We start from the raw sequence: 24,471 nt of genomic DNA, 5'->3' as shown, positions 1-24,471 counted from the left end.
GACGATTCTCAATTGCATCAGGTTCTCTCGGGGTACAAGCGAATAACACGATATTCTCTCTACGATTCCCGGCGGTGTGCTTAAACGTCGAGTATTGCGAGCCATGTAGACAGGTAACCGTATAGGGCCTGGTTTCACAATAATTCGGGATAGCTGTTGTCACTAGAAATGAGCAGGATCGTTGTCATCGGTAATCACATGACCTTCGAACAGCATCTCGAACGCGCCGTTTCATTATATCGTTTTAACAACGAAGATTATATTTGAAAAGGTCAAACCCACCGCGTTTTATTAGAATATTGTTTATAAGGAGGTTTAGAACGCGATGCATTAACGAATAAAACATTTACCGTGAGCGACTGAATTTAATTAGAATTCAGCAATTATTGAAAAATTATAAATTTCAAATAGGACAGGTGCCCGTACAAAGCAGATTTGGTCGTGGAAATTGCGTCATCAATGCTATTCATAATATGCTAATCAACGTGCATTGTGTTACTGAATAAAAACATATTTTTGATGGACTTTTCACGACTATGGTAGATTTGGCCGCGCTGAACCGTCCGCCATTGTGATAACCGTGGATTAAACCGAGGTCTCAAATGCAACAGAGAACTGAGTTGAAAATAAACATACATCACAACCTTGACATTATATGTATTCAATGTCGAATTTTACTCGTAAAACTCGGGAACTGGGTCCAAGGTCGAACTAAATCGATATTATCATGAAAGCCCCGTAGCTTCAAACTACAAGTGGTTTAAAAAAAAAACATATCGTACATTCGCGGGCGCCACGTCAACAATCTCTCGAAACACATCACCAGCAGTATCTACTTTATTGAATGTTTAATGTTTGAAAGCGGATCGCTACACTCAGCGGTGGCGTCTGTATCGCGCTACTGTCAGGGTTGAAACAGTCAAGTATTTGAATATCATATTTGAAGTATGCCGCATCATTCAGCAACACACTTAGTATTTTCCGATTGAACGTTAAAGAAAAAGTCATCAAAGTTTGATTTCAATTGACTAAGAATTTACATTTTCCTTTAATAATTTTCCATCGCCAGGGGGCGTATTTGCACTTCGAAATATTATTAATTTGGAAGTTTTAAGATTACATTTGCAAGCATCAATAGACCGGATGTTTTTTACATATGGCTGGGTATTATTCGAGATTAGGATTTAAGTTGTCGGTGTTGGGATTTTAAAACCTCTGCCTTCATTATCTCACGCGTAAGATTGACTTGAAGAATTCTGCCTTAGAAAGAAGAGAACGTGCTGGTAACGTAACGTAAGGAGACAGCGGTGATCTGAAGGTTGAATGAAGAAATGTTGTGAAGAGCTTTAAAAAACAAGAAACGATTAACAACTGAAGTTTGATTAATCAATAACAGTAGATGATGATATAGTATAAATGATATCAATACAACTCTAGAATCCTATTCATGCGATCTTAAAGAATCAGCAATCGGACCAGATGCCAATTGCCAGGGGCGGATTTAGACCGTGTCGACCGTGTCGCCCGACACGGTCGGAATTTCAAAGTGCCTTTTTATTTTTTCTCCGTATCAAAATTTGCCGTTGTAACCACCTGAGATACACAATAGATATTTTTCCTTAATATATAACCTATGTTTCTTGACTTCTAAATGCCTTTCAGAGATGCTCAGAAAGCTCTCAAATGATAGTAAAATTTCAAAAATTTTGCTGGTATGCCTTTCCGCCCTAAATTAAGAATATATGCCCTTTCTATTGGTCGACATGGTCACAACATGCCCCTGCTCTCTGTAGAGAGGTGATAAAACCGATATGATACAGTAATATACGGAGTTCGAACCCACGACCCGGTATCCGGGAACTGAGCGCTCTAACCGCTCCGACCCACACCACACCGAACCCACGACCCGGTATCCGGGAACTGAGCGCTCTAACCGCTCCGACCTACACCACACCGAACCCACGACAAGGTATCCGGGAACTGAGCGCTCTAACCGCTCCGACCCACACCACACCGAACCCACGACCTGGTATCCGGGAGCTGAGCGCTCTAACCGCTCCGACCCGCCACACCGAACCCACGACCCGGTATCCGGGAACTGAGCGCTCTAACCACTCCGACCCACACCACGCCGAACCCCCACGACCCGGTATCCGGGAGCTGAGCGCTCTAACCGCTAACACGCAACTACTCCGCTGGGAGAGACGACAGAATGAATAGTACGACTGAAATGTGATTACGGGGTTTGACCAGATTGATACGGTCAGGTTTAACACGGGATTTCCTCACATAATGAATTTACGTCGACGTCGAGCGGCTTACAGTACTGAACGTATGTCGTCGTGGATATGCCTATTAGACGGACAGAGGATTTCACTTGCCACCGAATGTTTCACATATTGGCTCGTACCTCATCAAATCACCTATCAGTACTAGCAGTTGTTTTTTTAACATATATGACCTATAATTTTGGTGAACTGAACACAAGTAATAATAATTATTAACATAATTTTCATGATTATGATAATCATGCTAATTCGATTAAAATATGGGTTACTGGTCACTGGATCTTAAGAAGTAAAGGTGATGCTGAAATGGGCAGGGAGTGATGAAGAAGCTGGTAGCGGATACGGGGAGGGAGCTGCAGGACGAGAGAAGCGATGAGGATGAGGGGAGAAAGATGCAGGGAGGTAGATGCAGACTACGGCTACAGAGGCTCGTGCTGTATCAGTCAATAGGATGAGTAATCAGTGGTCAGTCTTATAATTAACGTCGCAGATTGAATTGTAAATAGAGTAAATAAATAACAATCGATACAAATTAACTGATGACCACCACTCACTACAGCAGACATAGCCACGTGACCACCACTCACTACAGCATACATAGCCACGTGACCACCACTCACTACAGCAGACACTTGAGTCGTATATCAAATCATATAATGGTACACAACAAAACTTTGGTAGCTTGTACTTATCAAATACCAATAGACAAATAGCCGACATTACTTTTAGCGGTAGACTATAAGTTTTTATATAAGTATTGACAAATCTTAGACGAAAAGCTGATTTTTTGGGGGGGAATGGCCGTCCATACACACTGGCGGACGATATAGAGATTGCGTAGGTCTAGGAGAGAGATATATAATCCCCCCTTCTCTCTCTCTCTCTCTCAACGCGCTCACCGAATATTTGAGACGATACGTTTGTAGGAGCCCGGTTTGTTATTCTTCTGATCCACATAAAACATTAGTAACTATCTGATGTATTATAACCCGGGCCGCTGCGATTTCACTGCTGAGGTTTGTTATGTTTGGCTCAATGTTCCGAAAGTCTTGTATTATATACTATTTTCCGTGTAGTTCTTCCTGGAGGTTGTGAGTTGATTGAACATTTTTATTATTCATTTTTCTATCTTGTATCGGTGTAACTGCGCGTCCACGTGTTCGCAGTCGCTTTAGATAATCAGCATACTGCGCAGAATATCAATCATTCGTATAATAACATACTCGTACGCATAAATGTGAAATGGAATAATTTGTGAATGTCATGTAAACATTTCCCAAAATATAATTCTCTGCAGTTTTAACGTGCACTGCACGGTAAAGGCCTAATACTGCACGGTTGAGACCTGGTACTGTACGGTAGAGACCTAGTACTGTACGGTAGAGACCTGATACTGTACGGTAGAGACCTGGTACTGTACGGTAGAGACCTGGTACTGTACGGTAGAGACCTGATACTGTACGGTAGAGACCTGATACTGTACGGTAGAGACCTGATACTGCGCGGTAGAGACCTGGTACTGTACGGTAGAGACCTGGTACTGTACGGTAGAGACCTGGTACTGTACGGTAGAGACCTGATACTGTACGGTAGAGACCTGGTACTGTACGGTAGAGACCTGGTACTGTACGGTAGAGACCTGGTACTGTACGGTAGAGACCTGGTACTGTACGGTAGAGACCTGATACTGTACGGTAGAGACCTGATACTGCGCGGTAGAGACCTGATACTGCTTACGCGATATTCACTGCGGTTTGATACAAATCTCATTCTCCTAATTAAACTGAAAAACAGACGCAATAAACTCTGCACAAATCAGTTTTAATGGTTTTAGTTGTAATTGAAGCGCGGTGATGTAAATCATGTTCCACACGGTTGCAGTGACAGTGCGCTATCTCTCTCTCCCTCTCTCCCTCTCCCTACCCTACACCAACACTGTAACCTATGAGAAATAATTACTCGTAGCTTAAGCCTCTAATCGCGGTCTAAGTTTGCCAGTCGAGGTTTACTGTAATCAACAAAGAATTCGGGAACGGTTTTACCTTCTCCTCGTTCAAGGTATTTCGACTTCCACCGCGTTTACCCTGAACACGTGACACGTGTTACAGCACCGCTTCCGTAACAAAACATTGGATATCATTGATACACGAATATTTTAAATGAGCATCATCGAATTTCACCAAACGCGTGATTCAATCAGTTTTACTTTACATAATTGTAGGGTTATTATTCATCGATATTCGAGCAGCCTTCGTCACAAAACGTCACAATATGCCCCCAATACGTCGAAATACGTCACAATATGCCTCCAATACGCCGAAATACGTCACAATATGCCCCCAATACGTCGAAATACGTCACAATATGCCCCCAATACGTCGAAATACGTCACAATATGCCCCCAATACGTCGGAATACGTCACAAAATGCCCCCAATACGTCGAAATACGTCACAATATGCCCCCAATATGTCACAAAACGTCACAATATGCCCCCAATACGTCACAATATGCCCCAATACGTCACAAGAGTAAAGAGTTTCCTGAAAAACCTGAATAAAAAAACAGAACCAGAATCGTGGTCGATCAGTTGCCGCGAGTCCATGAAAATGTGTCCCTATTCGAAGAATTTATGAAAATTATGAAAAGACTTTTAACTTGAATCTGAGAAGACATCTACCATCGTTGTCTGAATGCACACCGGCGACACCAGGCGGAATCCCCGATTGCCACAGTCGAACGTGCAGACAATCGCAGAACTATCGAGGTGTGATAACGTGTGCTACTTATCTTATCTTATCTTATCTTATCTTACCACTCGGGTCGGTGTATCAATGCATACATTTCTAATGGATCGAGTATAAACCGGTGTTTAACGGAGGATGTTAACATCCTCGTTACTGATGTTTCGCTCGTCAGGTAGAGACGTGTACGTGTTTGCCCGGAGATTTTAACGCAACTGTTCTGCACCGATTGAACACAACTTCAACTTTTCTACTTTCAAATCATCGTATATCAGCCGTCACAATGCGCGACGGGTCAAGAACTGGAACCCGGAAACCGTAAAAACCGTTACAATTATGTTTATTATGTAAACTACTTTGCATAATTCATTAGGGGCTCTGTGTGAGTATACGTCATCAATATTGGCATTTCAAATCGTTGTGAATTATGATGTTTACTATATTCCATATGTCTTATTTCATTTCCGATAAATTTTTCAATCATCTTTGAGAGGACGTACACTACGTCATCGATATTTCGTTGCTGGACTGGTTGCCGGTCAATCCAATTCAAATATATTCAAATAACTTTATTGGTCCTTGATATCATATAATTCATAATAGGACTATATGATTTATCGTCGACGATATTAAGCAATAAATGTGTTATTGTTCAAGGCGTCAAGTTAGATTTCTCGTTAGGCATGTATAAGGCCCATTAGTTTTTATTTCTACCGATTTTTGACGGCACAGAATATTCAATCAATTTCCAGTTATCGATAAAATATCGGCATTTTACTCTAACGAATGTTTCTTCATCTGGGAATCTGTCGACAATTCTGTGTTTTACCCCTCTATATACTTGATGAACTAGGACATATTCACGGTAGGAGCTACAAGCAATTATCTGAACAGATAATATTGCTCGTAGGTAGGAGCAACTGTAGGGGACCGGGGCCGAAGGTGAACTTCAAACTCATGTGTTTATACTAGCTACATATTGTGCGCTACCGCCTAATTAGAAATATCGGTATAGTAAACAGATATTGCGCAACCGACGTAACCTTTCAATTTGGTACATCTCTGAATAGCACGAAAACGCTAGAACAGGTGCGCGCTGGAACAGATGCGCGCTGGCGCCTGTGAGTTAGAATTCAATCACTGATCGACCGACCCCGATACCACGTTATAAAAAACTGAACCAGGGGGCGCTGCAGTTGCTCACAAATTCATTACGTACGAAAAACATGGAATAAGGATTTTCGATACATAATTACAAGCAAACAATATGACGTTTTTCTCACGAGGGCCAAGCAAAAACCGAAAAAACGCTACTGCAAGCACGCAGGCAGCGAAAAAGAATAGAGTAGACCAGAACAAAGATTCCAAAGACAAAGATGAGAATCTATTGTGAATTAGATTTATGGAATATTGTTACAGTAAGAGTTATCGCAAATATTGGAATCTTTGTAACCGGAGGCCGCCGTTAGAATGGATTCTTTTCCGCGAGTGAGGAACTATTCACTTAGGTCAGCAGCGTGGTTGTCTCAACACAGTCGGGATACGGAACCAAACTAAATGAAAATTGTACAATATTTCGCAATAATCGCGTGTGAGGGAGAGAGTGTGTGACGTCACAGTGAATGAACTGTAAAGTCGTATTTTCGCTTGTAAGATGGATCACTTCCGGCTAGTGAGAATAATATACGAATACATTAATCACACTATACACACGGGTTTATACTGCGTTTCAATTATCGATCGACTCGCTTTGAAACCAGATACAGCGCGTATACGGTCTGACACTGCGATAGTTCGTTTACCGATCCCAGGGGGCGCTTAGATCATAGGCGTGACGTCATTAGCCTGCTCGTAGACTGCTGCGTATGGCGGAGATGCTCGTGTCGACTGTTTATCAAAACGTGATATTGAATATGATTTATTAAAACTGAATTTCGGTGTAGCATTTATTGAATTACCATGTATTAATTATTACTTATTTTTGGAATTCATTATTCATTATTTTACTGTCATTTATTGCGCAATTTATATCACCATTCTGTGTATTGACCTCCTGTAACGAGGTTCCACTGTCAACCCCCGATACGCCGCCCTCATATGTTTATCACGAGGAACAAAGTTTTAATGTCAACCTTAAACAATGCCTCACATGATCAAACTGATCACTTATCGACCTAGAAGGCGTCCTCACTGGATACCAAGACTTCACCAGGGGGCGCTCAGGTCGTAGTTACGAAACTGGGTTGACTTATCGCATTCACCAATAAGGGCTCTGCGTTCGACTGAAGCAAAGATACACTACATTCGCTTAGAGTGGTCCGACGAAGAATTTCTTCTTAGATTTATTCGAAAATCTATCCATAATTCCTCAGATTCCACGAATAAGGAACAATAAACCTGAAGATCAATGTGAGTTTATCCCGAGGCATGACTTGCCAAATATCTAAAAATCTATATCAAATTTGATAAGATATGAAATGAACTTTGATTGAATTGTCCTATTTTTACGCAGGCAATCTACAGCTGATAGCAAACCAGTGAAAATATCGCTGTTTCGATAGTATTTCGCGGAAGATGCACTTTAAACATGTTTATACGTTCGAAATGCCATTTTACAAATTGCTCATATTATCATCGGTCTTATCTTCACCGGTAACAAGACTTTACCCAACTCTGATAGCTATCTGCGTGAACTGGAGCGATCTACGGCGTCAGTCGTAAACAGGTACATTTCAGCACATCATCTGCAGCAATAGCGACAGGTTACATCTAGCAGGCTGCATAGCTCAAGGACTAGAACAGAGCTCGACTTGAAGTTTGACTCCTGTTTGGGAAGTATCTTAGTAGATGAGTCATTCGCGTTAATGAATTCCACGCGAAATGATTTACCTAAACTAATTCAGGAATTAATCAATTTTTCCGTGGCCATCTTCCATTCACGCGTGTTACCCCAATCCGGCGTGTTTTCACGGCTTCAAATAAACAACATTTCTACATTTATTTGTGCTCACTATACAAACCGACAATTAATTGCAAAGTATTAAATTTCTGGGCTAACCCAACCCCCCCCCCCCCCCCGTCGATACCGTGGTTTTCACATACAGATATTAGCATTTAACTTTTCGCGGTGACTATACGCCATATAGCAGCCATATTAGATATCATGGATTTCCGTAGATATGCGCAGAGATCTCAAATCGATATCGTCTACGAACGAGTGAGAGAGAGATGGATTCACTACAGCCAGCAGTAGAAAAAACGCTCACACTCTGGTCGTGACTATTGTGTGTTCTATACAGAATAGGCGCGATCCATACATCGCTCCTAGAAATACCAGGCGACGAGAAGGGCGTGGCCACGGCCAATAAACCATCGTACATTTCTCTGGGTGCGTCGAACCGTGCGGTCAATCGTAAAGCTAGTATCAAGATCCGTACACGACGAGCGATTTTCAAGATTCTAAACGCCGACACAACTCCGGGTTGTTACTGAGCGCGGCCTCGTTAAGGCCTAGTTCCGTTACCGATTAAGACGTGAAATGATACGCACATAACTTACCGGGAACTAAACCCAGGTCTTGTACATACACAGATAAGCGTGCTTACAAATATTGAGAATTCATCTCCCAATAAGGAACAAGTAACTTGTTCTTGTTCCTTATTCAGATTTTCGTCTTTACCGGTTCAATTTTCGTTACTTATTGAGAATAAGGAACAAGTACTTGTTCCTTATTGGGAGATGGCCGCATGGTTTAAGCCGCCGGTCGCTGGTCTCGTCAATGGGTTCAAACCCCGGTGGCGACAGAGTTTCTTGATCGAAGCTTCTTCCCTAGTCTCTCTTTCTTTTTCCCAAAGAAAGAGAGACTGGGGAAGAAGCTTCGATATACTGCTTCGATATATATATATATATATATATATATATATATATATATATATATATATATATATATATATATATATATATATATATATATATATTTAGAAAAAGAAAATTAAAATAAAAGCTTTCAGAAACTCGTTCCGCGGTTGATTTCAATCAACACATTCACAACATTTCGCCACAGAACGCGCTGAATTAGGTATTTATTTATTTGAAGATGGATTACTTAATACGACACAGGTTTAACAATATGAAATGTGGATATGAATATGTACTTAAATCATGATCGATATGTCAAACTATTCACAGTAATTAGCTGTAGACAATTCTCATTAATAATCTATTTGTGTCACTCAAACATGTCGTCGGGTACTAAGTTTGTCAGTCATTGTGTCTGTAACCCGTCTGACAATGGTTCTCACAGTATACTCGTGAATTTTTTTAATTAAGTTGTTGAGCGCTTACTGGTGCCACGATTATGTTGTAACCTCAGTTTTCCGGAAGATGACTGCGTCGCAAATGGATTATTAATACCTAAAAGGAAATCTCATCGGACTATTTTCCAGTTTTTTTTGGGGGGGGGCTGGCGGCTAGGGTAGATACAACATTAAACAGATATGATGAAATAAATCATTAATTTAAGGAAACTGGACTGGTTTTTATTTTCAGAGTATGGGATTTTCGATATCAATTGGTGGTTAGAATGAGCGTGGTTGATATTCGCTCCGGTTTTCGTCACCTTGCCTGTGTCGTATCTCGCGATTAAGGGCCGTATTCCATGCCCTACCAACTCGAGAACTACTTCAAAGGTCGATCGAAAAAAACAGAAAATCGACGAGCTACAAATCGATTTACATTTACATCAAACGACGTAATTTTCCACCAATCAGCAGTGACTTTGAGACTCTATAAGACAGAAGCGGGTTCCATTAATTATTACCACACAGCATCACGTTAATAACAGTAGATCAAACCAGAAAACATAACATCGTTTCAGGTTGGCGCGGAGTTTGCAGCTCGGCACTGAGGAGCGGCGTGATGATAGATAAACTACTAATTTGCAGCCGAATCCTGTCAGTAAATAGCGCTTTATTTACCGCCGTTTGTCTTCTGCAAATCAGACCGGGTTCATTCGTTTCGAATTGTTCGTACTAAAGATTATCACAAAGAGAATCACGGAAATTAACGGCGAGTCGCGCGCGAGTTTCAGGCTAAAACACTGATCGAAAACTGGTTCATTTTCGATGAGTTGACCACGAGTCGAGTTTTACTGTGGAGCCGGATTTTTCAATTACGTGACCTTAACTAAAACGGAGGTAAATGATGTCATCATAGTTCGAATATGTTATTTACATATCGCAGTTTTGATCATGTCCTGACAGGATGTCGCACCATTCATCGATGACACCTGCAAGCCCGTAACCAGGGGGTTCGCCTGTTCGAACGAACGCCCTTTTTTTAGAAAGTGCCCTTCGTGATTTTGGTAATTCTTAGCCTATGTAACCGGTTCAGAGACCGGCACCACTTGAGATGTTCAGTGTAGGCCACGGCATCTCACCGGCGACTCAGCTGCCAGCTGTCGCACCTAGCCTGAATCCTGTATTTTTAGCATATATGGTGCTCGCTTTCCTGGGATGCAAAACATGCAAAAGTGCCCTTTTTATAATATGAGAACGCCCCTTTCAAAATCCTGGCAACGGGCTTGGACTTCTTAACCCCGTATCCAGTTGGCCCAATAAATATCGAATAAATGTCTGGTCAGTGAGTGTATATGGTGAGCTCGAGATTACTGAGAGTCTTCCGATAGCGCGGGTTGTACCGATATTCAAAGAGATATGAATTGAATACGGTTTTTCAACCTTGGCATTAACCATCAGGCGAGAAGGGAAGATGCAGCGGCGGCAGCTCATTACAGCTGTTGTTGCTGCAGCTGCAACGAATAAACGCCGCTCGAATCGATGGAGACGTCACTCGAAGCGTAAAGGGTTAATCTCAATATTACCAGTATACAAACATACTGTGACTATCAATGCAAATAAAACTAAAGTGATGTGTGTATCGACGACATTGCATCGAGCAACATCTTCGAAATATCATCAGCCGCTATCCGTATATATCGAGAGGAACTGGTGCTGCCTGCTGCTGCCTGAGTCACAGTCAGTATCTCTCACTGGTCTACACCACACCACTCTCTTTAAAATGGTCAGTTTAGAGTGGCTTAAGAGATAGATCGACGGCGTTAACGTTCGTCTGATTCGCCGTTGAGCCAAAGCTCGACTCGAATTTCTTGAAATAAAAATTAGCTAATACAGTTTTAGTGTAGTTACGTGTAGCCCAGTGGTATAACGCAGGTGTCAAGTCGTTGTAGATTGGTTTATATAACTAGGAGGTCCGTTTTTATGGCGCGTAGATGATGAGTTAGTTGTGTAGAACATTATACAGCGCCGGTGAACGTTCAGAAAAACGCGCTGTTTTTCTAGTTGTTCCGCGCGTAATACGAGAATCACTGCCGCTTGTACTCAGTCGATTCGATCGAGCGACGGGAAAAAATAGGAAAAATCACCATTTCGCGGTAGATCGAGGATGTAGAGTCCGGGTGGAGAGTCCGGGTGGAGAGCCCGGGTGTAGAGTCCGGGTGGAGAGTTCGGGTGGAGAGCCCGGGTGTAGAGTCCGGGTGGAGAGTCCGGGTGGAGAGTCCGGTGTAGAGTCCGGGTAGAGAGTCCGGTGTAGAGTCCGGGTAGAGAGTCCGGGTGGAGAGTCCGGGTAGAGAGTCCGGGTGGAGAGTCCGGGTAGAGAGTCCGGTGTAGAGTCCGGGTAGGGAGTCCGGTGTAGAGTCCGGGTAGAGAGTCCGGGTGGAGAGTTCGGGTGGAGAGCCCGGGTGTAGAGTCCGGGTGGAGAGTCCGGTGTAGAGTCCGGGTAGAGAATTCGGTGTAGAGTCCGGGTAGAGAATTCGGAATAGAGTCCGGGTAGAGAGTCCGAGTGTTGAGTCCGGGTAGAGAGTTCGGGTGGAGAGTCCGGTGTAGAGTCCGGGTGAAGAGTCCGGGTGGAGAGTCCGGGTAGAGAGTCCGGGTAGACAGTCCGGGTAGACAGTCCGGGTAGACAGTCCGGGTAGACAGTCCGAGTAGACAGTCCGGGTAGAGAGAGGGGTGTTCTGCGCGAAGAGAAATGAGGAGTCGGGGAGTCTGTAGTTGCGGGTTGTATCATGGACCCTAAACGAATCGAGTCCATGGTTGTACGGGGCGGGCAACCAGTAATATTCCCCTAAGACTGGAAAATCATATGTGCAGTACATACCGGTGCATATTTACTGCGCTATCAGCGACGCTGCTTTTTTTGTTGTTGCTTATTTTCCTGCCGTTTGTGATATAAGGGTCTCTCAGCAAATGCTGGAGCTAGCCCAGTCAATTTGTCAATGTTCTAGGAGTTTATTACGGTTTGTTCGTTTGTTGCCTTGTAAGTAACAGTTTAATGATTTGTATTGTTGATTTATATTGTAACCCAAAGCGTCAATAAATATTAATTGAATTAAATTGCCACACGTGTTGGTGGAGGTATCAATAAACAGCTGTGATTCTTAAATTGAAATAACATCAACATCAAAGCGTCTCAATCGATGCGGTGACGATAATTACATTTCATCGATGCGCGCGATCTTTTGAAGGTTTGTGGCTACCGATGATTGGAAATTCCGGTTGAAAGGAACTCGGATCGACGGTAGACCTGAGAGGACGTTTCGATTGCCAACATATTCATGGTAGATCTGAGAGGACATTTCGATTCGCGACTGTTAAGTATCGACTCGTTGAAAGCGCTCTCGGGTCAATTTATGTATATAAAGTATGCAAAAACCGATGACGTCACAAGAGCCGCCGTATCGACCATTGCAGGAGACGTTTTTCGATAGATATTCGCATTGAAGCGCAATGTCTGCCCCCAAGAGGGGTTCGGTTCGCTGGTCAGTTCGGACAGTGGTCAGCTCTCATTACTCCTAGCGGTATTGGATATGCACATGACTTGCATAAGTACAACAGACCCGACCGAATCTATACACTGTCTAGTGTGGCTCCTCGACTGCCAGAGTAGCACTGTCGGGTATCTAGCATCCGGCAACTTTATAGCTAGCTCCTCTTGAGTGGATGCTTGACGCGCGGTAGCAGTGTCGGCGATCTAGCTAGCATAACTGGCCACACTAGCGCCCCTAGCGGACCCTCGACTGCCACAGTAGCACTGTCGGCGATCTAGTTAACATATCCGGCTACACTAGCGCCCCTAGTGGATCCTCGACTGCCACAGTAGCACTGTCGGCGATCTAGTTAACATATCCGGCTACACTAGCCCCCATAGTGGATCCTCGACTGCCACAATAGCACTGTCGGCGATCTAGTTCACATATCCGGCTACACTAGCGCCCCTAGTGGATCCTCGACTGCCACAATAGCACTATCAGCGATCTAGTTAACATATCCGGCTACACTAGCGCCCCTAGTGGATCCTCGACTGCCACAGTAGCACTGCCGGCGATCTAGTTAACATATCCGGCTACACTAGCGCCCCTAGTGGATCCTCGACTGCCACAATAGCACTATCAGCGATCTAGTTAACATATCCGGCTACACTAGCGCCCCTAGTGGATCCTCGACTACCACAGTAGCACTGTCGACGATCTGGTTAACATATCCGGCTAGACTAGTGCCCCTAGTGGATCCTCGACTGCCACAGTAGCACTGTCGACGATCTGGTTAACATATCCGGCTAGACTAGCGCCCCTAGTGGATCCTCGACTGCCACAGTAGCACTGTCGACGATCCGGTTAACATATCCGGCTAGACTAGCGCCCCTAGTGGATCCTCGACTGCCACAGTAGCACTGTCGACGATCTGGTTAACATATCCGGCTAGACTAGTGCCCCTAGTGGATCCTCGACTGCCACAGTAGCACTGTCGACGATCTGGTTAACATATCCGGCTAGACTAGCGCCCCTAGTGGATCCTCGACTGCCACAGTAGCACTGTCGACGATCCGGTTAACATATCCGGCTAGACTAGTGCCCCTAGTGGATCCTCGACTGCCACAGTAGCACTGTCGACGATCTGGTTAACATATCCGGCTAGACTAGCGCCCCTAGTGGATCCTCGACTGCCACAGTAGCACTGTCGACGATCCGGTTAACATATCCGGCTAGACTAGTGCCCCTAGTGGATCCTCGACTGCCACAGTAGCACTGTCGACGATCTGGTTAACATATCCGGCTAGACTAGCGCCCCTAGTGGATCCTCGACTGCCACAGTAGCACTGTCGACGATCTGGTTAACATATCCGGCTAGACTAGCGCCCCTAGTGGATCCTCGACTGCCACAGTAGCACTGTCGGTGATCTAGTTAACATATCTGGCTACACTAGCGCCCCTAGCGGATCCTCGACTGCCACAGTAGCACTGTCGACGATCTGGTTAACATATCCGGCTAGACTAGCGCCCCTAGTGGATCCTCGACTGCCACAGTAGCACTGTCGACGATCCGGTTAACATATCCGGCTAGACTAGTGCCCCTAGTGGATCCTCGACTGCCACAGTAGCACTGTCGACGATCTGGTTAACATATCCGGCTAGACTAGCGCCCCTAGTGGATCCTCGACTGCCACAGTAGCACTGTCGACGATCTGGTTAACATATCCGGCTAGACTAGCGCCCCTAGTGGATCCTCGACTGCCACAGTAGCACTGTCGACGATCTGGTTAACATATCCGGCTAGACTAGCGCCCCTAGTGGATCCTCGACTGCCACAGTAGCACTGTCGGCGATCTAGTTAACATATCCGGCTACACTAGCGCCCCTAGTGGATCCTCGACTGCCACAGTAGCACTGTCGGCGATCTAGTTAACATATCCGGCTACACTAGCGCCCCTAGTGGATCCTCGACTGCCACAATAGCACTATCAGCGATCTAGTTAACATATCCGGCTAGACTAGCACCCCTAGTGGATCCTCGACTGCCACAGTAGCACTGTCGACGATCTGGTTAACATATCCGGCTACACTAGCGCCCCTAGTGGATCCTCGACTGCCACAGTAGCACTGTCGGCGATCTAGTTAACATATCCGGCTACACTAGCGCCCCTAGTGGATCCTCGACTGCCACAGTAGCACTGTCGGTGATCTAGTTAACATATCCGGCTACACTAGCGCCCCTAGTGGATCCTCGACTGCCACAATAGCACTATCAGCGATCTAGTTAACATATCCGGCTACACTAGCGCCCCTAGTGGATCCTCGACTGCCACAATAGCACTATCAGCGATCTAGTTAACATATCCGGCTACACTAGCGCCCCTTGTGGTTCCTCGACAAATAAAGTGGCACTGTCGGTGATCTAGTTAACATATCCGGCTACACTAGCGCCCCTTGTGGTTCCTCGACAAATAAAGTGGCACTGTCGGTGATCTAGTTAACATATCCGGCTACACTAGCGCCCCTAGTGGATCCTCGACTGCCACAGTAGCACTGTCGACGATCTGGTTAACATATCCGGCTAGACTAGCGCCCCTAGTGAATCCTCGACTGCCACAATAGCACTGTCGACGATCTGGTTAACATATCCGGCTAGACTAGCGCCCCTTGTGGATCCTCGACAAATAAAGTGGCACAGTCGGTTATACAATTTTGTATATTCACCACAGAAGCTCCGCTCAATCGGACAAAACGATGCAAACAAACAGGGAAAGTTTTCAACTGGGCGATGTGAAAGTTGTACAGTACACACACACAGACACTGGCGTCGACGCGTGATGTTATGCAAGGCACGATATGCAAATTTACTGGTTGGACGAATCGGTCTATTTATCTAGCGAAACGACGATGGCAGCAAGAGTTAATTATCCCCTCGCGGAGAGTGTGTAGACCGAACTGACCGTTATTTTGTGTACTTTCTTATCAACAACACGAAATAACGGTCGTAACGGCACGTAGAAAAAACAGAGCGACCCGAGAAAAAAAAGTGTGGGAGAAACGTCGCTTGTCGCTGCTGCTACTGCTGCTGCATGTACAGGGAACTTATAGCTCTATCAAAACTCGGTAGTATTCGGAACAGCAGTCATGACAAACCTGTGTGACGTGAATTACCGATAGACTCCAATAGGGATGGATCCGGGCCTTTAAACCAATTTGGGGTGAAATGTTTGACATAAAACCGTACATTAAATTGGTCAAAATCGTATCACATTTAAGACGGTATATTACAATTTATCAAAGTGTACAACCACGGACATTTTAAACTACCACGTCCACCGTATAACGATGTATTACAGTGTATAACAGCATATATTACAATGTTTATGTGAATTTTACGATGCATTTCAGTGTATGTTACAGTGTGAATGCAATACAGTGTGAATAATTAATTGAATTATAGTGTTACAATGTATAATAAATGATATATAACAGTCCGATTTCAATGTATATTACAATGTATTACGGCACATATTACAATGTATTACGGCACGTATTACAATGTATGTACGCGTGATTTATTCTATTAGCATCTGAAAACAGTAATAACACGCGAGATGCAATTTAATAGCTAAATAACTGTAGTCGCCTGCCGCAGCAGGTGCCCGAGGTCGCCTGCCGCAGCAGGAGAATTGACGACGAACGATTATCTGTTTATCGGATTCGAATCCCATCACCATCCGCTAATCACGTCATATCACTCAAATCTATTTCACTATTCCTATCAATCATTACTTTCGATACCACCACGATTCCGTTCGACGGATGACGAGCCTGCTGGGGTGATCGCCTGCTGGGGTGATCGCCTGCTGGGGTGATCGCCCGCCGGGGTGATCAACTGTTGAGGTTATCGGCTCTATTCCTCTTATGACGTCATCATAATACGCGATTACGAATGACATTCGATTCGATAACATCGTGGGGGGGGTTAGGGGTTGTCGTGGTGGTACGACATAGAAAGATTTTCAATACTTGAAAATGGTATTCGAAAAGCGTCACCAGCTACTGCTAATAATGTCTTTTCAAAAGACTTAATCATACTGTAAAATTGTTCATCTGTTTATAAAGCTACTTAAAACTACCAGTTATCCCGCCAGATGGAGTGGTAAACACTCAGTTTAATGTTTTCAAATTATCAACAATTTTGAAATGTATTTTATAGGCTCTCTGGATCCATACATTAACAAAGAGCCCACCAAATATAGGTTGAATTCATTTCTCTACTAAGTGATTGGTCCAGTTCTCATCAAGAAATGTTGAGCAGAAAATTCCATTCGATTTTAACCGAAATTCAGAAGCAATTTACCGAGTAACTACTAGCGACAACCGCGCTATACGTCCTCGCTCGCCAATAAAGTGGAATCCTCGATTGCCACAGTAGCGTCGCATACTCCCAATTTCGATAAGGGATTTTTCCGCGATCGCTGTTTAAATGACGGGCCAGACTTTTTCGTTGTTCGACGCGAAAAAAAAAATCCAACTCGACGGCGGTGGAAACCAGCAGGTATCTTACGCAGATCCGTGGTGGCCTGAGATGAAACCACTTTAAGAAATTGCCGTCAGGGGATTGCGTGCGCGACGGCAGAAAAAAAAACAAATTATATAATTGCATGGCCAACCACGAAGTCGTCGTCGCAGCCGACACTATTCGGTCAAGGTCACCACCGCCAACCCCCCATTCTAAATGATTAACTAATTCTAAATGTCGAAAAAATTATTTCTTTGATTTAATCAAAAGCATATAAAAACCTTCCTTCGCTATCACGCAATATCCGAAAAGCGGTAATAATCACGAACAACAAAAAAACAAATTCATCAAACACGTTTCATTCTAAGTAATCAACGCCTAGTCGACGTCAACGTCATGATATGAAGCGAGGTAACGTGTTTTAAACATGATTTATTTCACAAAATGCAGGATATTTTCTACGATTCAACTCCAGCTACAAAAAATACTAACCAGCCCACGTCTGACTATATGATCTCTAGAGCGAGATCGAAACGTCGTTTAGATTTTTTGATAGAATAAAATAATAACTCTGACCAAATATTTGATAAATTATAATCATTGTTTTCGAGCGGATGTCCACTACGTCATCAATGTATCGGAGCTAGACTGGTTACCGGTCAATTCAATTCAATTATCGGTATATTCAAATCCAAAATAACTTTATGGACCCTTAATATCATATAATTCATATCAGGCCATATAATGTTTATTGTCGACAATAAATATGTTCTCTTTTTCAAGGGGTCAATAAACTTCCAAGTTATTTTTCTTGTTTAGATTCGTACAAAGTGTACGGTTTCGATCCTATTTTCAATTGGTCGCTTCAATTTGATGTACTAATAGTTACATACAGCTGCGCCGCTAACTAACTAACTAACTATCTATCTATAAATACCCGGTATAGGCCAATATACATTACGGGTTTCATACGTCATAGATTATTTACAGTGAAAGAAGTTTGTATTTTTGTAACCCAGAGTAAACAATTCCTATATGCCGAATAAACAGCGAACACTGACGGTCTTTCGTTCGGGATAACTGGAGGCGAGTATCATTTTTATCAACCCACTTCATATTCTTGATCAGCAACGAATTCTGCAGCTATCCGTTTACAAATTAGTTCATTTCGAATATTGGACTTTTCGACTGCAAAAATCTGATTAGATTAGATTAAGAGTCAAAATATCGAAAATGAACTATTTAAATTTAGCTCAGAAATGTCGGGCTGGAATCAGAACTGTCGGACTGGAATCAGAACTGTCGGACTGGAATCAGAACTGTCGGGCTGGAATCAGAACTGTCGGGCTGGAATCAGAACTGTCGGGCTGGAATCAGAACTGTCGGGCTGGAATCAGAATTGTCGGACTGGAATCAGAACTGTCGGGCTGGAATCAGAATTGTCGGACTGAAATCAGAACTGTCAGGCTGGAATCAGAATTGTCGGACTGGAATTAGTCGGACAGGAATCAGAATTGTCGGGCTGGAATCAGAACTGTGGATCGGGCTGGAATCAAAACTGCAGAACTGGGTCCAGAACCGTAAAACACGGTCGAGAACGGTAGAACCCAGGATCAGTAACTGTGAGTTATAGTGTAGGACCTGTGGGACCGGGCCCAAACGTTTCTGTTGAAAAGTCACGATTCAAATCTTCAAACTGAATGGGGGGCTAAATCGAAGTTAGACGGGCTGCAACTTTAACGAGTTCCACATTCATAATAATCGAATGAAAATAATTTGACGAGTGATTGCGAACCTACGCAGATGAGAACTGGGAACTGGGTCTACGTTGAACACAAGTCCAACAACAACGTGACTGATTTTCCAGAGAAAACTGGCAGAAAAGAAACGAGTGCCTTCTGTGTGAAATTGAGACAATCGAGTGAAAAATCTATTTCCCAACGGCAACGAAATATGAAAAGTGAAGCGTGTACGACATGAGCGACGTGTTTATATCCGATAGTGTTGATAATAGCGCGTAGTGAGAAAATAAAAGGTTTCTTTGTAGCCGTTTAAATTCTACTGTCAACGTTACGAGCGCATTCCACTATTAACACTGTATTAAAAAATGACGTTAAAACGATGGTTTTCTAATCAAATGCTTTCAAATTTCCATATGTTAAAGACAAACCGACGAATACGATTGAAGAAAAAACAAGCGAATGATTTTGTGACGTTTCAACTCAATAAACCAGTTTCCGGTTTCTAGGCGCCATTTTGTGGCGGTCCTATGAGGTCCGCATTGTTGCGATAATTTTTTTGAAACGTATATATATATATAAGTTTAGATTGAATTTCAATAAGCTCTGTAGTGCAGTCCCTCGCTTAATTCATACGTCATTCTGAAGGAAATGAAATCTGCCACAACGTGTACCTCGAGGGACCGCCATGTTATAGCACCTAGATACTGGAAACCGCTTTATTCTAAAAACAGGCACCAGTAGTGTAGATGATAGCCACAACGATGTTAATCCTTCTTAAATTTTCGACGAGTTAAAACAGTTTAAAAGATTTTGACCTCGAACTAATGTTACGTGTAAAATTAGACTTGATCAACACAACCCAGTCGAACTGACTACTAAATGGATAAGATACCAATTCGACAATTTATCGTCGACTTGATTGATAGCTATAGTATATACGCCGCAGTTATTGATAAAATCGGGGTATTCTCGGGGTGAAGCTGTTTGTGGTATATAGGCAGGCGCGGTGTGAACCGATAGCTAAAGTGTTTGCGAACTTCCCTGCGCCTTCAAATAAAATTTCTAATTTGAGATTCGTTACGACGAAGTCTCAAGGTCGGTGGACCTCTCTTGTTTACTTGATTTTTTTTCAAAAATTAGATTTCTTTTTTCCCAATGGACCAGAGAAAAAACCTTCGGCCAAAAACCTCTGTCGCCACCAGGATTTGAACCAATAAACCTTGGATTGACGAGACCAGTGACCGGCAGCTTAGACCACTCGACCACAGCGCCTGCATGAATAAACCGTTTAATTTTCACTAAAGTTATCTAAAATTCTTTGCACAACTGCAGGACCTGATCGTGAGAAAAAGATTTGGTATTATCTAAATGTATCGTGGTATAAATTAGAAAGTAATGTGAATGTTCGGTTTATATCGACTAGGTTTGCGTAAATCTCACCTGCTCGGCGCTATACGTTCAACGCAATAAATACTTTCGACATCATGTTTTTTGAATCCACACAACTGTGGAACTGGGTCCAGAGTCGAATACGCCCACACAACTGTGGAACTGGACCCAGGGTCGAATAAACCCACACAACTGTGGAACTGGACCCAGGGTCGAATAAACCCACACAACTGTGGAACTGGATCCAGGGTCGAATAAACCCACATAGCTGTGGAACTGGGTCCAGAGTCAAATTAAATCCACATGACTGTGGAACTGGACCCGGGGTCAAATAAAACCCATACAACTGTGGGACTGGACCCGGGGTCAAATTAAACCCACACAACTGTGGAACTGGGTCCAGAGTCAAATTAAACCCACACAACTGTGGAACTGGGTCCAGAGTCAAATTAAACCCACACAACTGTGGAACTGGACCCGGGCACAAATAAAACCCACACAGCTGTTGAACGGGACCCGGGGTCAAATCAAACCCTGTTGAACTGCCAGACAACTGCTGAGCTGGATCCAAAGTCAATGACTTTTATATTGACTGTTTCGTTTTATATTCCATGATTAAAATCACCGAAACTGTGGAACTGTGAGATATATGTACGGAAATACCGACAGACAGACAGACAGATAGACAGACAGAGAGACAGACAGACAGTCAGTCGACTCTTCTGTCGCTAAAAGTGCCGTTAGCTGACTTACTATAAACGGCTTATTGATGAGAATCAGGCTCCCCATGAAACTATACACAAATACCTCAATATTCAAACCCCTGGACACCTTGATATTGTAAAAAGTCACAAATCAGCTCTATCACTAATTAGCGCGCGATGCGACGCTGAGAATTGTTTCCTTCACAATACGACGATGACGATGACGATGACGATATGCTTAAATCTGCTCGTGGCATTTTGCCTTGTAAAAGGTTATGAGTCTAGATGACTGACTTTACTCTAGGCGGATATGATGACTCCGATAATCGAAGAAGTCCCACTATGATGACTCCGTTTCATTATTACTGACCACGTCGAACAGCTATATCTAAACCACCGAGGGCTCTCAAAGTTGATCGACGCCTTGTAGATATCGCATAACATTCGTGGAAATGATCGACTGAGTTGATCAGAGTTGATCACAGATTCGATCAGAAATGATCACAGAGTCGATCAGAGTTGATCATTTCACCAATCTTAAGTAAACAGGAAAATTCAATTGTACAAAATGGCGCCTAAAAAACTGGAAACTTCTTTTTTAGACAAGAGGTCCATCGACCTCGAGACGACGGCACTTTGAGACAGTTTGAGAACATGAATGAGCGCCCAGACCGCAGTCCCGTCATGAGGTTAAATGAAAGGGCATAGTCTTGGGAAACCAAGATCCGTAGAGCCAAAACAAAAACAAACCTTAGGATCCAAACTGAATACAATCCCCACTGTTTAGAATTATAAATCCTGTACCGAAAATGTTTCAAAATATTCGTTACAACGAGTTGTTAGATTGGCTATAGAACTAGAATGAGTTTAGACTGGTCTTATTTTGTTAGATTGGTTATAGAACCAAATGAGCTTAGACTGGTCTTAAGTTGTTAGATTGGCTATAGAACTAAAATGAGCTTAGACTGGTCTTAAGTTGTTAGATTGGTAATAGAACTAAAATGAGCTTAGACTGGTCTTAAGTTGTTAGATTGGCTATATAACTAAGTTGGTCCTAGACTGGTCTCAAGTTGTTTGATTGGTTATAGAACTAAAATCAGCTTAGACTGGTCTTAAGTTGTTAGATTGGCTATATAACTAAGTTGTTCTTAGACGGGTCTAAGTCTAAGCCCTGACTATGTAACCGGCCCCAGGACTATAGCGTTATAACGAGCTTTCATTGTATCTATGTTATTAAGGGATATCATACTAATAGCTGATGTACTAATCACGTGGTCTGTCTGGTGACCGGTTCGCGGCCTTGAATGTATCCGAGATGATCCGCGCGATAGATTAAAACTGATACGGTACGTAGATTATAGATAAACCCGGTTTAACCGTTGCATGAACCGACATCTCATTACAGTCTATCAATCTGACATACACCTCTTAAACATGTTCTACACAGCACAGATTACAGGATTTTTTTTAAAATAGACAGGGTGAAAAGATCGGCAACAAGCGACCGCATGGCGGCTGGAGTACCTTCCTCATTCTTACTAAAGTACCTGATGATTAGAGTACCTTTCAGCCCTGATCGCGACCCCTATAGTCAACATCTGGAACAAACCATCTCGAGAATTCGATTTATACACTCTTGATGAGGAGATGTATTACATATTACTAAAACCTTTCTGAATATTACACGTGGAAAACTACCAAATATTACAACGTATGATCTTTAACGCTTACACTTTCAAATATCGGATGCGCTCAATTAGACAGTCGATGAAGATAACCCCAAACAGTCGGTTACCGGTTCGGACTGGAAGGAATATTGTTTACACGAATTGGAACTTCCAAACTTCGATTTCCACGAATATCGTCCAACTTAATTTGTACCGTACTTTAAGAAACAAACACGTTGTCGAATTCCCTGCTGGTGTGAATCAAATCAATCAGTCAAATAAATACAGGGAAATTATCCTTATTTCAAGGTAGAAAAACATGTCTTGAACACACTGATTTACAGAGATACTCAATCGTGAGATGTGGTAGATTTTGCGGTGGACAGGCGGCCGCGGCCGCATGTTCACATTCTCTCTACGAAACGCGTCTACACGCGATTTACAGAATTATTCCCGTTGCGCGTAGCCCCGGCGGTCATAAACAGACATTCCTCTTATAACTACGAAAGCTACGAACTATCTCGTAAATTCTTATCGTTCTGCTACAAACTAAAACTTCAAAAAATCTTCGCGCCAAACTTTAGTGTCCCAGGACCCACCCTCACCCCGCAACTGAACCTGGGAGGGCATCTTCACTCGTCAAGGGATTCGAACCCACTACGCTAAAGCTGTTCCCCCGAACCCCTTGACCTCACGAGTCGTTGGAGTCGTTACTAGCCGACCAGAATCCGGTCGTACCAATCACAGCGCATGTAACAAACCGTCAGTAGACTTCTGTTGGTTTTCCCGTTAAATGGACCAATCAGCGAACGTTTTACCGAACAAGGAAGTATTTCGCAAATCGATATATGACGTCATGCGCAACAGCGCCAGTAATGAAATCACGCTTCGTGAGGCCAGGGGGCTGGTGGAAGCGAGTTCGGGAGTGATACTGACCCCTGGCAAGCGAGGATGCTGGGAGGGAGACTGTGAGTTTGTAGCGTGAGACTCTGTTAGTCAATAACGAGTCACTCTGTATCAGTCAACAATGTATGTATTCAAAACTATAGAAACCGTTTCCTACCTTGGTACAACCAAACCAGCTTACAATCGAATATCGTGTCGATGATCCCGATCAAGCCTAATCTGTAAATAAAAACGACATCATTTTAATCCGTGCGGCGTAGGATAATCCGGTAATCCGACGTTGTTTCAACTGTTCAGTAAGTGTAGGTGATGACTTGAACACCTCGTTACAAACACGCAACCGTGAATTTAGAAATTCAAATACGGCAATGAAATAGCGCAACTAATACTTTTAAAATAAATGAGTTTGTTTAAATGAAGGAAAATCAATCTTTCTACTAATTCAATTGACGAGGATTACCGGGTAAAATCGAATTCGATTCCGATTTTCTATCGGAATTTGAATTTCAAACGTATCTGGCCTAACGGTCGCGTTTTAAACGCTTAATCGAGCACCGACTCGCCGTAGATTAGCGACAACATGAAACCGCCCAAATTACAGCAAAATCATAGATAGCACAACATTGAAATGCCCCCAATTTAGGCTTTTTACAAAGGTCTGAACATGATGGAAAATATTTCC

The 24,471-nt window shown here is 43.3% G+C and overlaps 1 protein-coding gene across 1 annotated transcript in view; it reads right to left on the bottom strand.

The window, feature by feature from the left end:
- LOC141909629 (glycine receptor subunit alpha-2-like) overlaps positions 1 to 24,010 on the bottom strand; it is a 141,892-nt gene extending 117,882 nt beyond the window's left edge. Inside the window, exon 1 of the mRNA XM_074800144.1 lies at positions 23,947 to 24,010. The gene's annotated coding sequence lies outside the window, so the exon portion shown is untranslated. The remainder of the gene's footprint in view (positions 1 to 23,946) is intronic.
- Between the last annotated feature and the right edge of the window lie 461 nt (positions 24,011 to 24,471).

This window comes from Tubulanus polymorphus, chromosome 8 (genome assembly GCF_964204645.1).
Source record: "Tubulanus polymorphus chromosome 8, tnTubPoly1.2, whole genome shotgun sequence".
Lineage (NCBI taxonomy): Eukaryota > Metazoa > Nemertea > Palaeonemertea > Tubulaniformes > Tubulanidae > Tubulanus > Tubulanus polymorphus.
Note: the sequence above shows the minus strand (reverse complement) of the source record. Positions and strands in the feature narration are given on the sequence as shown.